The sequence below is a fragment of the Lepidochelys kempii genome, chromosome 4 (assembly GCF_965140265.1).
Source record: "Lepidochelys kempii isolate rLepKem1 chromosome 4, rLepKem1.hap2, whole genome shotgun sequence".
In the NCBI taxonomy this organism is placed as follows: domain Eukaryota; kingdom Metazoa; phylum Chordata; order Testudines; family Cheloniidae; genus Lepidochelys; species Lepidochelys kempii.
In genome coordinates this window covers 61,127,452-61,143,382 of record NC_133259.1, presented here as the reverse complement: position 1 = coordinate 61,143,382, position 15,931 = coordinate 61,127,452, and positions in this window count along the sequence as shown.

The window sequence follows — 15,931 nt, the reverse complement described above, 5'->3', positions numbered from 1 at the left end:
TGCACAGAGCTAATCCTTGAGATACAGTGGAGTCAGATCAAAGATAGCACTGTAAAGGCAGAGGGAGGATTTTTAAACATGGCCATTTAAACTGCTGACAACTGATGGAGCTCAATTAAAGTTTGCAATATCATGTTAGACCGGCCAGAATTTTAAATACATAATGCCCAGAGACTAACAATATAAACACCAATTTTAGTCTTATCCCTCCATGGATGCAATACACCTGGTGACAACAGAAGATGGATATTATTTAAAATCAAAACAAAAACCTTTGATTCATTGTAAGTTTTCTTAAAGAATTAAAAAAAAAAAGTGAAATTCTTGATCAGCAGGCAAGTATTAATAAAAGAAAAGGAGTACTTGTGGCACCTTAGAGACTAACCAATTTATTTGAGCATAAGCTTTCGTGAGCTACAGCTCACTTCTGCAGTTTCCACAGTATGCATCCGATGAAGACATTATATACACAAAGACCATGAAACAATACCTCCTCCCACTCCATTCTCCTGCTGGTAATAGCTTACCTAAACTGGTCACTCTCCTTACAATGTGTATGATAATCAAGTTGGGCCATTTCCAGCACAAATCCAGGGTTTAACAAGAATGTCTGGGGGGGGGGGTAGGAAAAAACAAGGGGAAATAGGTTGCCTTGCATAATGACTTAGCCACTCCCAGTCTCTATTCAAACCTAAGTTAATTGTATCCAATTTGCAAATGAATTCCAATTCAACAGTTTCTCGCTGGAGTCTGGATTTGAAGTTTTTTTGTTGTAATATAGCAACTTTCATGTCTGTAATCGCGTGACCAGAGAGATTGAAGTGTTCTCTGATTGGTTTATGAATGTTATAATTCTTGACATCTGATTTGTGTCCATTTATTCTTTTATGTAGAGACTGTCCAGTTTGACCAATGTACACGGCAGAGGGGCATTGCTGGCACATGATGGCATATATCACATTGGTGGATGTGCAGGTGAACGAGCCTCTGATAGTGTGGCTCATGTTATTAGGCCCTGTGATGGTGTCCCCTGAATAGATATGTGGGAACAGTTGGCAACGGGCTTTGTTGCAAGGATAGGTTCCTGGGTTCGTGGTTCTGTTGTATGGTATGTGGTTGCTGGTGAGTATTTGCTTCAGGTTGGGGGGCTGTCTGTAGGCAAGGACTGGCCTGTCTCCCAAGATTTGTGAGAGTGTTGGGTCATCCTTCAGGATAGGTTGTAGATCCTTAATAATGCATTGGAGGGGTTTTAGTTGGGGGCTGAAGGTGACGGCTAGTGGCGTTCTGTTATTTTCTTTGTTAGGCCTGTCCTGTAGTAGGTGACTTCTGGGAACTCTTCTGGCTCTATCAGACTCCAGCAAGAAAACTGTGGAATTGGAATTCATTTGCAAATTGGACACAATTAACTTAGGCTTGAATAGAGACTGGGAGCGGCTAAGTCATTATGCAAGGTAACCTATTTCCCCTTGTTTTTTCCTACCCTCCCCCCCCCCGACATTCTTGTTAACCCCTGGATTTGTGCTGGAAATGGCCCACCTTGATTATCATACACATTGTAAGGAGAGTGATCATTTTAGATAAGTTATTAGCAGCAGGAGAGTGGGGTGAGAGGAGGTATTTTTTCATGCTTTGTGTGTATAAAAAGATCTTCTACACTTTCCACAGTATGCATCCGATGAAGTGAGCTGTAGCTCACGAAAGCTTATGCTCAAATAAATTGGTTAGTCTCTAAGGTGCCACAAGTACTCCTTTTCTTTTTGCGAATACAGACTAACACGGCTGTTACTCTGAAACCTGTCAAGTATTAATACTAACTGCCAAACTGTTTTTCAAAGATCTGTATTACGCCACAGAATGACATTCAGCTACAGGAGATTACTTTTTTTTTAAATGGATCCATGTCAGACAAACAGTAAGTACTGAAAGGCTTGTGTCATAAATATAAAGGGAAGGGTAAACCCCTTTGAAATCCCTCCTGGCCAGGGGAAAGCTCCTCTCACCTGTAAAGGGTTAAGAAGCTAAAGGTAACCTCGCTGGCACCTGACCAAAATGACCAATGAGGAGACAAGATACTTTCAAAAGCTGGGAGGAGGGAGAGAAACAAAGGGTCTGTGTCTGTCTGTAGTCGTCTTGGCCGGGGACAGAACAGGAATGGAGTCTTAGAACTTTTAGTAAGTAATCTAGCTAGGTATGTGTTAGATTATGATTTCTTTAAATGGCTGAGAAAAGAATTGTGCTGAATAGAATAACTATTTCTGTCTGTGTATCTTTTTTGTAACTTAAGGTTTTGCCTAGAGGGGTTCTCTATGTTTTTGAATCTAATTACCCTGTAAGATATCTACCATCCTGATTTTACAGGGGGGATTTCTTTATTTCTATTTACTTCTATTTTTTATTAAAAGTCTTCTTGTAAAACACTGAATGCTTTTTCATTGTTTTCAGATCCAAGGGTTTGGGTCTGTGGTCACCTATGCAAATTGGTGAGGCTTTTTACCAAACCTTGTCCAGGAAGTGGGGTGCAAGGTTTTGGGAAGTATTTTGGGGGGAAGGACGCGTCCAAACAGCTCTTCCCCAGTAATCAGTATTAGTTTGGTGGTGGTAGCGGCCAGTCCAAGGATAACGGGGGTAATATTTTGTACCTTGGGAAAGTTTTGACCTAAGCTGGTAAAGATAAGCTTAGGAGGTTTTTCATGCAGGTCCCCACATCTGTACCCTAGAGTTCAGAGTGGGGGAGGAACCGTGACAGCTTGTTATTACAAAAATAGTTGATTTTTGCAGGATAGTACAAAATGTTACTTTTTCTTTATGTGGACACACAAATAACCTGCAGAGTTTGTGAAACCCTGCTAGGAATCCAGTAAAATCTAAATGATAATATATAGCAACCTGCAGCTTCCTGTCTGCCTTTGTGCTGTGTATGATCAGGTGTCTCTGGTACACCTTTGATTTAAAGACTTATAAGAAACATCTAAGCACTTCAAGTACTGTTGTTAGACACTAATGAGCTTTGCCATGGTACATTAGCTTTGTTTTTCTGATGTCACTGTATATGCCAAGTAAAAATAATGCAGCGTGCTCTGAAAGGTTGCTTGTTTCACAATCATATCCTTCTATGACACTGGTTATTTGTACTCTTATAGCACCTTTTATCCAAGTCTCTCAAACACATTACAAATGACAGCATCCTATAAATAGATAAAGAATTCCCATTTTAAAGATGAAGACATTGCGGCAAAGTAAGTGAAATGACTTGCCCCAAGTCATACAACAATTCAGTGGCAGAGCCAACGATAGGACTCCTAGCTTCTAAGTACTACCAGTCTAACCTGTTTCTGTTCAAGTGATACCATTTCACATTTAGCTTGCCATTGTCTGGCAAGTGTAGCATTTCAGAGAAATGCCTGCATTCATTGCTGTAATAATTTGTTTAAATTCTTCATGGATCTATCTGTAACTTGGTTGCAAAACTAGCTTGACTTTTTCTTATCATATAAACATTCACCCATTATATTAACGTTTTTCCATATTTTTCTCATGATTATGTTATCTAACAAAACACCTCTGTGGAATGTTAAGAGATTAATTGGCCCTGAAGAAATCAGGGTGTTTGTGACCTTTTCTAAACAGGTAATGTCTAATAAAAATCTCAAAACTCACTGGTATTTGGGAAGATTTTCTCTCCAGCCCAAGGAAAAATACATAACAAATGTATTATACACTATTTTCTCCTGCTGTGATAGGAAAGTTAGATTTGAGAAGGCTGAATTTAAAAGGTTACAGACAAGAAAGACTATCTGCTAAATATCTGTATCCCTACCTCCTAAAGATATTTGGTCTCCTGTTTGGCAGCCTTCATTACTCCCTTTGTGATACTCTCCACTATGTTTTGAGGTATATATTTAAACATAGAAATTAACCTATTTTTCTTGACTATATTTCAGATTCATACTATATAGAAGGCCTTGTATTCACTAGGTAATGAATTGTGCCTTTCAGATTGTTAGGGAATAAGAAGCCCTTTTTCCTTCTTTCATGCTCATAAAATGTACTTGGGGATTATTTTCACTTTTGTTACCTAGTCCCTCCTTGAATTCATAACTAATGCATTAGTAGGGCTATTAGTATGTTGAGATCAAGCACTAGTTCATATAGCTTTCAGCTTGAAAGGTAGGTCTTAAGTTAAGAGACAAATAATAAAAATGTGCTAGAAGATAAGTACCAGTACTAGCTGTATATAAAAAGTTTATTTTTTGCATTCAGACTACTATCTACATGGTGTATTTTTCAACCAAGGGTTACAAATGAGTAGTCTTTCTTGCATCGCTGCTTCTCCTGATCAGAGTAAAATTTCTGCCATGATTCTCTAGTACTATTTTTTCCCCTTTAAGTAGTTTCATTAGTATGCAGGATTAGATTATATTTTTTAAACAAAAACACCTTAAGTTTTTAAAACTAAAGCAAACATTCCCAACTCTTTCTTTGCTCCCCCATCCAAAAACCAAAAAACCCAAAACCAAACAAAACAAAAAAACACCCTACTTTGATGTCTATAACCCTGTTCTTCAGCTGTGGTAGGTGGCTGGTGCCTATGAATTTGCTATAGTATATTCGGCATTCTTTACATATAATACAAAGAAAAAAACAGCCTCTTTCTACCCATAAAGGTGTCCAGCTGACCATTTATTTCTAATGTCCTTTAGCATGCTGCACTGTTACAGCTTTCATGTTTGACAAACATCTGTCTCACAATAAATTAGCTTGATATGACTTAACATAGAATCATAGAATATCAGGGTTGGAAGGGACCTCAGGAGGTCATCTAGTCCAACCCCCTGCTCAAAGCAGGACCAATCCCCAATTAAATCATCCCAGCCAGGGCTTTGTCAAGCCTGACCTTAAAAACTTCTAAGGAAGAAGATTCTACCACCTCCCTAGGTAACGCATTCCAGTGTTTCACCACCCTCCTAGTGAAAAAGTTTTTCCTAATATCCAACCTAAACCTCCCCCACTGCAACTTGAGACCATTACTCCTTGTCCTGTCATCTTCTACCACTGAGAATAGTCTAGAACCATCCTCTTTGGAACCCCCTTTCAGGTAGTTGAAAGCAGCTATCAAATCCCCCCTCATTCTTCTCTTCTGCAGACTAAACAATCCCAGTTCCCTCAGCCTCTCCTCATAAGTCATGTGTTCCTGACCCCTAATCATTTTTGTTGCCCTTCGCTGGACTCTCTCCAATTTTTCCACGTCCTTCTTGTAGCGTGGGGCCCAAAACTGGACACAGTACTACAGATAAGGCCTCACCAATGTCGAATAGAGGGGAACGATCACGTCCCTCGATCTGCTGGCTATGCCCCTACTTTTACGTCCCAAAATGCCATTGGCCTTCTTGGCAACAAGGGCACACTGTTGACTCATATCCAGCTTCTCGTCCACTGTCACCCTTAGGTCCTTTTCCGCAGAACTGCTGCCTAGCCATTCGGAACCTAGTCTGTAGCGGTGCATTGGGTTCTTCCGTCCTAAGTGCAGGACCCTGCACTTATCCTTATTGAACCTCATCAGATTTCTTTTAGCCCAATCCTCCAATTTGTCTAGGTCCCTCTGTATCCTATCCCTACCTGCCACCGTATCTACCACTCCTCCTAGTTTAGTATCATCCGCAAATTTGCTGAGAGTGCAATCCACACCATCCTCCAGATCATTTATGAAGATATTGAACAAAACTGGCTCCAGGACCGACCCTTGGGGCACTCCACTTGATACCGGCTGCCATCTAGACATGGAGCCATTGATTACTACCTTTTGAGCCCGACAATCTAGCCAACTTTCTACCCACTTTATAGTGCATTCATCCAGCCCATACTTCCTTAACTTGCTGACAAGAATACTGTGGGAGACCGTGTCAAAAGCTTTGCTAAAGTCAAGAAACAATACATCCATTGCTTTCCCTTCATCCACAGAACCAGTAATCTCATCATAGAAGGCGATTAGATCAGTCAGGCATGACCTTCCCTTGAGGAATCCATGCTGACTGTTCCTGATCACTTTCCTCTCGTGTAAGTGCTTCAGGATTGATTCCTTGAGGACCTGCTCCATGATTTTTCCGGGGACTGAGGTGAGGCTGACTGGCCTGTAGTTCCCAGGATCCTCCTCCTTCCCTTTTTTAAAGATGGGCACTACATTAGTCTTTTTCCAGTTGTCCAGGACTTCCCCTGATCGCCATGAGTTTTCAAAGATAATGGCCAATGGCTCTGCAATCACAGCCGCCAACTCCTTTAGCACTTTTGGATGCAACGCATCCAGCCCCATGGACTTGTGCATGTCCAGCTTTTCTAAATAGTCCCGAACCACTTCTTTCTCTACAGAGGGCTGGCCACCTACTCCCCATGCTGTGTTGCCCAGCGCAGCAGTCTGGGAGCTGACCTTGTTTGTGAAGACAGAGGCAAAAAAAGCATTGATTACATTAGCTTTTTCCACATCCTCTGTCACTAGGTTGCCTCCCTCATTCAGTAAGGGCCCACACTTTCCTTGGCTTTCTTCTTGTTGCCAACATACCTGAAGAAACCCTTCTTGTTACTCTTAACATCTCTTGCTAGCTGCAGCTCCAGGTGAGATTTGGCCCTCCTGATTTCATTCCTACATGCCCGAGCAACAATTTTATACTCTTCCCTGGTCATTTGTCCAATCTTCCACTTCTTGTAAGCTTCTTACAGAGTGTCTAAATGACCTACTAAGAAGTCCTGAGAGAGAAATTTTATTAATGAAGATTTCTTCCATTTTGACACACTTTCATAAGATTGAGGTTGACAGACCTGGTAATTATTGATCCTGATGGTCATTGTACTGCGTGGCTTTGCATCATGAGTTCATTGATGTAGTGGTGATTTGAAGAATTCCCTCTGTAGCTGTTGCTCCTCTTCATCATGCCACTGCTTTTGTTAAGTATTATTTACCATCTCTCACATGATTCTGTTGAGAAATGTATTGGGGCGCTGGAATAATTTGCACAGTGAGGGTGCTGAGAGCCATTGAACCATACTGTTAACCCTGTTTATAAGGGAAATCACTTCAAGCCAGGGTGTGCAGCGGCACCCCCAGCACCAATGGAAATATTTTAATCTCATATTCTAATACAGATGGTATGAGAAGTTATATTGATGTCTCAAGACAATTCAGCACATTGTTTGAATTATTCGATTTTTTTTTTAATATAAAAGGACATCCTCTAACAGCTGTGTTTTGTTTTTTAGAGGTAGCGGGAACTCTGTTGGCAGCAGGGCCGGCTCCAGGCACCAGCGTTCCAAGCAGGTGCTTGGGGCGGCAGTTAGAAAGGGGCAGCAGTGTTTCCGCCGTGGCAGCAATTCGGTGGCAGTTTCTCTGTACCTCCGGCTGCAGCGGCAAATCAGCAGCAGCTTCTCCCTTTTGCCATCTGTGCTGGCAGTTTTTTTTTCACTGCTTGGGGCAGCAAAAACTGTAGAGCCAGCCCTGATTGGCAGTGTGACTGAGTGAACAATCCAATTTTTCATTTGGGTTCTGTGTTCACTTGATGCTTATTTGGCACACAGTTAATTGGGTTCGTTTTACTCAATTTTATTTTAGTGAGTGTAGAACTGTAACTAGTTTATGAAGGTAAATTCTGACATATGGAGAAAATTCACTTGTCCACATTTCCAGTTTATCATTAAGTGTACAGTAGAATGTTCAAAGGAAAAATATTTAGGATGATGGTAAGACATAATACCAACAGGGAAGCTGTAGGGGTTGAAAAGATTACTGTAATTTGATATTGCTATGAAAAGAAGGAGCTCCTGTTGCAAAGGTGAAGACTTTGAGGAATTACTACTTAAATATACCAAAGCAGAGCAAGTGGCCATGCTCATCCTTTGCCTAAGATCACTTCACTCATGTCTTCCTCATCAGATTCAAGATCTCTCAGTATTGCATTTAAGATTCTGCTAAATTCAGCTGCTACCTACATTTAAGACCACACTCCCTTCTCTCACTCCGATGTGATCCTTTGCATTTAGAATCCTTTTCCTAACCCACCCTATCACCATCACCGTCTCCTTCTTTAAGTCCCTCCTTAAACTACACTGCTGTCACAAAGCCCATAATTTCATTCGAGTCTACTCCCATAAGTGTTTGGTTTTTTTTAATATCTATACTGTGCTTCCCTGGATACACACAGGCTGTGGTCCAGCAGGAAGTGTTTTGGGTTATTAGACATGCTTGCTGATATTTCCTCTATTCTGTAGTCCTAAGGACATGGTGGGTGTATAATAAACACACTCTTTAAACTGAGCTACACCCTCCTTTGCCGAGTGGTGATGACAAGGACAAAGTCATAATACATTTCCCTCCATAATTTCTTCACCAGTAGGAAATAGCACATGGCAGACCACCTTCCAATTCAGCATCAATTCCAGACTGTCTTGTCTGATCCAATTATAGCTACTGCAGAGGTAATAAAAGGAGCTGAAACAGGTGAATGTAGTGGCACTAATAAAAAAGACAGCTTTATGATAATGACTTGCTTTTAAATGAAAAGCCTCAGAACCCAGAAGTCCAGTGAAAGTGTGATCTTAGAGTATGCAAAAGATACATATATTCTAATACTCTGTCTCACACCGTGCAGTCTGAAGGAGATAAACCAGTAGCTGTGCCACTAATTGGGGTAAAAGACCTCCCTTTCAGCAAGAGACGGGAGCTGAACAATATAGTTTCAGTGAAAAGATGTAGGTACATTTATCAAGCACTTCTGGGGAAAAAACTGAAGACAAAGGAGAAAGAAGACTGTGTTAAATCAGAATAAGTATATCCAAGACAAAATGCCTACAACAGACTGTACTGTATAGAATGAAAATAGATGATTCAACAAACTTCCCTTTCCTTTGCAGGTTTACTAGGGACTCTTCTCACCCTTGTTTCTTACTGTCCCCTCTGCCTGAGGTAAGAATGCCAACTTTTCTATTACTATACTCTACCAGCCTGCTCCAGTTAATGCAAATAGTAGTATTAAAGTACATCTTTATGAGGAAAACTAATGGTTTAAAAATAACGTGAAAAAATAATTTGATGAAGGTCTGTACTTAAAATCAAGAAGGATTCTAATATACATAGTATTTTAAGTATAGATCCTTTGAGTTTTACACACACACAGAATCAAAGATGTCTGGTCCCATAAACATGTTAACATCAGAATCATCCAGGTGCCAACACTGCAACTGGCTCTATGTAGGCAGAGCCCTATTTATTTCAAGAGGTTTCACTTTGGTAATTTCACTGAAGAACTCAAACCCCGAGTTGTTCTTATTCAGCCATCTTTGTTATTTTAGTAGTATGCTTTTGTCAAGCTTTTTGTTGGGGCAGAGTATTAGGTAAATATAATCATATTTACATAATTAAGTCTTCATAAGGGACATACAAGCGAAGGACTAAAACTAAGAACAAAAGTGTCTGTCAGCATTACTTAAGTGCATTTCATTATAGCTTTTCCTTGGAATCCAAGACTGATTTTGCAGTAAGAAAATTAATGCCAACCTTCTATCTGGATTGATTTCTAAAAGGTTAAGACTGCATGACAAGAGTATTATTTAAAAAACAAAAACACCACCACACACTTTTAGAAGGAAGCAATCGAGAAGCAAGTCAAAGCCTCACCAGCTACATCCATTACTGCTAGTAGCCCTGTTTAGGTTTCGGGGTGAGTTCAAAGCTTTGTGGAGGAAGTTCTCCCCTTGTCCCCTTCATTTGGGGCTCCACTGGAAAAAATATAATAATGGTACAATTTTAAAAGCAATTTCTAAATCCATAATCCCACGTTCAATCCTGATCCACTGACCACAGTGAAAATGAACGTGCAAGTTTTTGGTATTTGAGTCATACTCCTTCCCCTTCACTCCCCCCCAGGGAGGGTTGGGGACTTAAAATTTTGTTTTTTCAATGAAATAAAAAAATAAAAATCCTATAGAAAACAGGTTTTCTTCAAAGTTTTCTACCAATGCTTCTTGTTAGGCACCTAAATATGTATACATTGGCCTATAAGCTATTCCACTATACATTTAGGAGCATATTTGTTTTACCACCTACATTTTCTGTGTATTTCTAGGGATGTCAACAATGAAGCAAAGAAAAAAAATGGTAATATTGCAAGTGTGCAAAATGAATGCAGTGATAGTATAAAAAAAGCAATTGAGAAAGTGGAACAGGCCCTTGGTCTTCAGTGGAGGACCACACATGGTGACCATTTATACACCTGAGTGTTGCCGAATTGTCCTCAGAATTTATTTGTAGGCAGCTGAGCGGCTTGCGCAAAGGCTACAAGTGAATCCATTAACAGCAAAGGAAAAAAATTAAACAAGAACTCAATGTTGAACAAAATAGAGGAGGAAAGTCAAATGGAAATTAGAAAAGACTAAGATCCTTGAGGCTGATACTCTAGTGTTAGGGTTTGTGTAGAGTTAGAATTAGTTATCCATGCACAAAGAATATGTAACACGTGCTGGCCAGTGCAAGCAGTGTCTGATCATTTCAATCTTTATTGCCTGATAGTTCTCATTGAGTCTAATGGGAAACCATCATCTTCCATGAGCTCAGAACAATTCTGAGCTGAGAACCTAACTGAGGAAAGCACTTGAGCATGGGTTTAAATCCCATTGCCTTCAATGGTGAGTAAATTCTTTCCTGAATAGGGATGTTCTCCTGAGTCAGGGCCAAAATGCTTAAAACAACCCCATGACTAAGAAAGTAATTCAGATGTAACTTAATAATAATGCATAGGTGGGTGATGGGGACAGTGGTCTGTAAGTAACTGCATCACTTGAAACTATTATAAATCATCAATGTTTGGTCGGAGTACAGGTTTCAGCCCTTTCACCCACTGGTCTTCCAAAAGGGGAATGTGCTGCATTCAGAAAGCATGAAGGAACTCATGGTTGCTGGCATTGTGCGTTTGACGGTTAGACATGAAAAGCAGATTCTGACTAAACACTGTAAGGAAGCAATTTCTGGCCACTACCTTTGCTGTTCTGATTTAAAGAAATTAGGCCAAACTCTGTCCTTAATTAAACCTGTACACTGCCAGTATATTTCAGTTACATTTTAGCCAGAAAACCTTCCATTAATCTTCAAATCTGACTTTCCTCTATGGAAGGAACTAATCCACAACTTGCGGATTCCTTCTTGCTATGAAGTTACCCCAACCTATGTCTGAACATTCAGAAATATTTTGCAGACCCTGGCATGGTGCATCAATGATTGATAATTAACCTATTTTGAGGTGTTCATTACTAGGAGATTAGCTTGACCGGAGAACGTTCAAAGTCATCCATTGTCAACTCAGTTAATTCTGTGAGGCATTTACCCTTGTGCACAGGGCCAGAACAAGGACTAAGCACCATTAAGTACCAAATAAATTGTCTCTGTGATTGACTAATAGTTTCTTAGGCATCAGCATTTTTTAAAAGGTACCTGTTTTTTGTTAAATTTACAAAGGGAGTTGAGGGTATCTGCCCCAGCAGAGATTCCCCAAGCATTGTGTGGATCTTGGGGATGGGATCAATGTTTAACCAACTTCCATTTTTAAGGAGGCAAATACTGCCTCTCCCTTGATGGAACAATTTGGGGAAAATTCCATGAGGGGAACCCCAGAGTGTTTTCTTGCACCCAAGGATGCCTCTGTTGGCTTTACTCACACTAACAGGAACTATAACTCATGAATTATCCTGATAATATATCTAGGACTGGTTGGAAGTTCTGCCACAACTGTTCTTCAATTGAAAATTGGGTATTCAGCTAAATGAAGTTTTTGATTTCCACTGAAAGTTTGAATTGTTGTATTAGAGAAATAGTGCCCGAAAGCAGAAATATTCAGCATTTCCAAACTATCATGGTGCCTCATGTCTCCATTCCCTTCTGTGTGCTGTGCTCCTCAGCCAGCCTACATCTCCTATGAGTCACTGCCTCCCCTCTCTAAGATGGGAGAATATGTTGCATCATGGGTAACAGTCCAACTAAGGATCTCAACCTCTAGAGGAGAATGGAATCATAAAGGTACCTGAACTACAATTCCCATGAGGCATTGTCACCGTTCCAAATAGAAATGTTTTGGTTTTCAGCTGAAATATTTTTAGACTGGAACTTCTGCTGAACCTCCACCCCACCAAAGCTTTCTATGGAAAAACATAAAAGTAACATCTCAGTCATGAGTCAACCTCAGCGGTCAAGATGTAGTCACTACAAATGGCATCCTGAATGACAGCCAAGGTCATCCATGGAAATTGGATGATGATAGTCTCCCACGCTGGGTGAATCATCATCATAGTGTCCTGAACCATCCTCCAGTTGCCGCTTGTTCAGAGCTGGATGATCTGGCAGTCACTGTGGTTCTGGGTCCAGACATTTGTACTAATGCACCAACATTGGATGAAGTGAAGTGTGTCATCTCTAAACTGAAAAATGGACACACAGCCAGTGCCGATGGCATTCCTTCAGAGCTGCTAAAATGTGCTATTGATCCCATAGCAGAATCACTTCTGGCCATCTTTCATCTGGTATGGAGAACTGGAACCCTGCCAGCCACCTGGAAGGACGGTATTGTGATCTCACTCTATAAGGGCAAGGGACCGTGCAGTGAATGTAAGAGCTACAGGCAGATCACCTTGCTCTCCATTCCAGGGAAGCTGTTTGCGCATATTTTGCTGGCACACCTGTAGCCTTTGCTACATCGGAAGCGTTGACACCAACAGTCAGGCTTTACGAGGAACAGGTCCACATTAGACACCATTTTGGTCCTTCACTTGTTGTCGGAGATACATCGAGAGTTTAGGAAGCCCCTGCATGTCGTGTGTATGTTGATCTTAAGGCTGCATTTGATTCAGTAGACCATGTCACTTTATGGAAGGCCTTAAAGGGCATAGGTGTCCCTACCACTCTGCTAGATTTGATTAGAGAGCTGCATAATGGAACCACTGCCAGTGTTCTTCTGAGGAACCAGATGTCAGGATCTTTTAAATCAGTATCTGGTGTTAGGCAGGGTTGCGTTCTGGCCCCTACATTCTTTTGTCGGGCAATGGATTTCATAATACAGCATTCCATCAGGTCCATAGGCATTGAGATCAGTGATCTCTCACTCACAGACCTTGACTATGCTGATAACTTTGTTCTTTTAGTACGGAGCCCCGACAGGTTTCGTGAGGCACTCCAGCATATGGAGGAGGAGTTAGCTAAGATTGGTCTCCTTATTTCATGGTCAAAGATAAAACTGAAAAATCTAGAACCAGGTCCACCCGTGTCTCCAATCTCTTTGAACAACAAAACTGTCAAATCAGTTTCTAACTTTTGCTATCTGGGTTCTATACTTACCAGCTCCTCCAATTCTCACACTGAGGTTCTCCATCGGATTGGCATCGCAGCATCTGCCGTGGGCTGTTTACAATGGGTATGGAATCAACATCATCTTAGTATGACAACCAAGTTCAGGATTTATTTGAGCTGTATCCTTCCCATACTGTTGTATGGCTGCGAAACAAGAACACTATGCCGCTCAGACTGGACAAAGCTGGAGGCTTTCCACACAAAATGTCAACATCGTATATTGGGTATAAAGTGGAATGACTTCATCTGTAATTCAGATGTTTGTGGTTGCTTGGGATGTTGTTGGTTGTAATTCAGATGTTTGTGGTTGCCATTGTCCACAGGTGGCACCTTACGCTTTTCGGACATGTCACAAGAATGCTGCAAGACGTTCCAGCAAACACCATTCTCTGAGTGGCTTGTAACATCCAGGATAAAATTCCACCAACAGAAGGGTGTAGGTGGCCAGGAGGCAGACATCTTATTACATGGGTTCATCAAGTCTGTTCCGATGTTGGACACTCAGGCCGTCAAATCTTTGCGATTGTGCAGGAATTGACCAAATGGTGAACGACTGCTACGGCAGAAAATGGCTAAGCATGGAAGGAGGAAAAAGTCAAGAGGTACCACTTGTGGGCCATTAATGGTGGTTTGGAATCTTGATGGTGCCCATTAACCAGGACAATTGACTGTAGATGGCTGTTTACTTGCAAGCCTTTCTGTGAATCAGACAGGGAAGACTGGAGACTTGGGGTCTGACAGGACATGTGACCATGTCACCTGGTACTGGAATCCATCTTAAATCTGGGGCTTTGCCATTTAGAAGAAGGGGTGGGGACCCAAAGAGACAAAAGATTACTGCCTTGTGCCAAAGCTATATAAGGGGGTGGAAGAAAACAAAGAGGGCTGCAGTAATGAGAATTCCCCTAGCTACCACCTGAGCTGGAACAAGGACTGTACCGGGGGAAAGGATTGGGCCCAGACTAGGAAGGAGTCCAGTGTGTGAAAGAAGCTTATTAGAACATCTCTGAAGGGGAGATTTTTTCTGTATTTTTTATTTTATTTTGATTGGTAGTTTACTTTGTTCTGTCTGTTATTACTTGGAACCACTTAAATCCTACTTATTATACTTAATAAAATCACTTTTTGCTTATTAATTAACCCAGAGCAAGTAATTAATTCCTGGGGGAGCAAACAGCTGTGCATGTATAAGCTTTATACAGAGTAAAACACATTTGAGGTTTAGATCCCATTGGGAACTGAATGTCTGGGTGCTAGAGATAGGAGCACTTTCTAAGCCATTTTCAGCTAAGGCTGCAGCTTTTGGGGGTGTGTGGTTCAAACCTGGGTCTGGGTTTGCAGCAGGCTAGCATGTCTGGCTCAACAAGGCAGGGTTCTGAAGTCCCAAGTTGCCAGGGAAAACAGGCTCAGAGGTAGTCTCAGCACATCAGGTGGCAGTCCCACGGGGGTCTCTGTGACCCAACCTGTCACATGTTCATCTATATACACATACATTAGTAGTGTGGATTCTAGAGTGAAACTTCAATTCTATAAGATATTACTGCCAGAAAAACAACAATGGGCCTGATCCTTGGCCACTGTAGTGGTCCCTTTATATCAGTGGAACAGAAGAAAAAGGACTTTAAATTAGTCCCAACTGGACACCTGAGAAATCTCTTAGTTTAGCTACGTTACATACTACCTCACCTCCAGCATAGGAGGTATAAGAAGGCAATGGCTAAGAGCTTGGAGTCAGTGCAGTGATCCTTAGTGTACTACTCCAGCTAGTGTAAGCTAGAGCATCCCTGAAGCTGTTCTCATTGTACCAGGGGCCAGTTTGGTCCTCCAATGGCCCTGGGATGGGATGAGACAGGTGGCTTAGAGCCAACTTTGCTGCATACGTAGTGCAAAGGAATTCTGAGCTGAATTCAGTTGTGGTGTTCTTCCCCCTACCCCACTCACCCCCAGATATACTTTTTGTTTTTTGAAATTAAGATTTACTTTAGGACTTCAGTATTTTAGGGCTTGCACTTGATATCCACAAAGTCTTTTTTTTTTTTAAATAAAGAAGCTGATACTCGTTGTAAACCACAGAACATGTTGTAAATACAATATTTTAACCATGGGCAGCCTTTCTATTTCTGCAGTGTTAAAAACATGAATGCAGAGCATTGGCAAACATGGCTAAACATCTATTCATCCTACATCTCCTCTTTTCATTATGCTGGCATTATTTTATAACTAAAGCCTTCCGGGTTAGTCATTACCAAATTATTACCAACATTTACAAAGGTTTGGCTCTGGATTCTTCTTTGGGTTGTTTCATACTCATTCATTCATTACTAATTATAAACTAATATCAGTAGTAGAGAATATTCAAAGTTAGTTTGCAAATGGAAATAAAATCTCACTCTGTGAATCAGTTTAAGGTCCTAGAATTTGGCTGTAATTTTTTTTTTTAAATTACTCATGTCTAAAAATGGCAGAAAACAAAACCACCAACACGTAAAAATCACATTTTGATTCTACAGAACAAACAAACACAATAGAGAGAACTGTGGTGATGCAAATAATGTATTC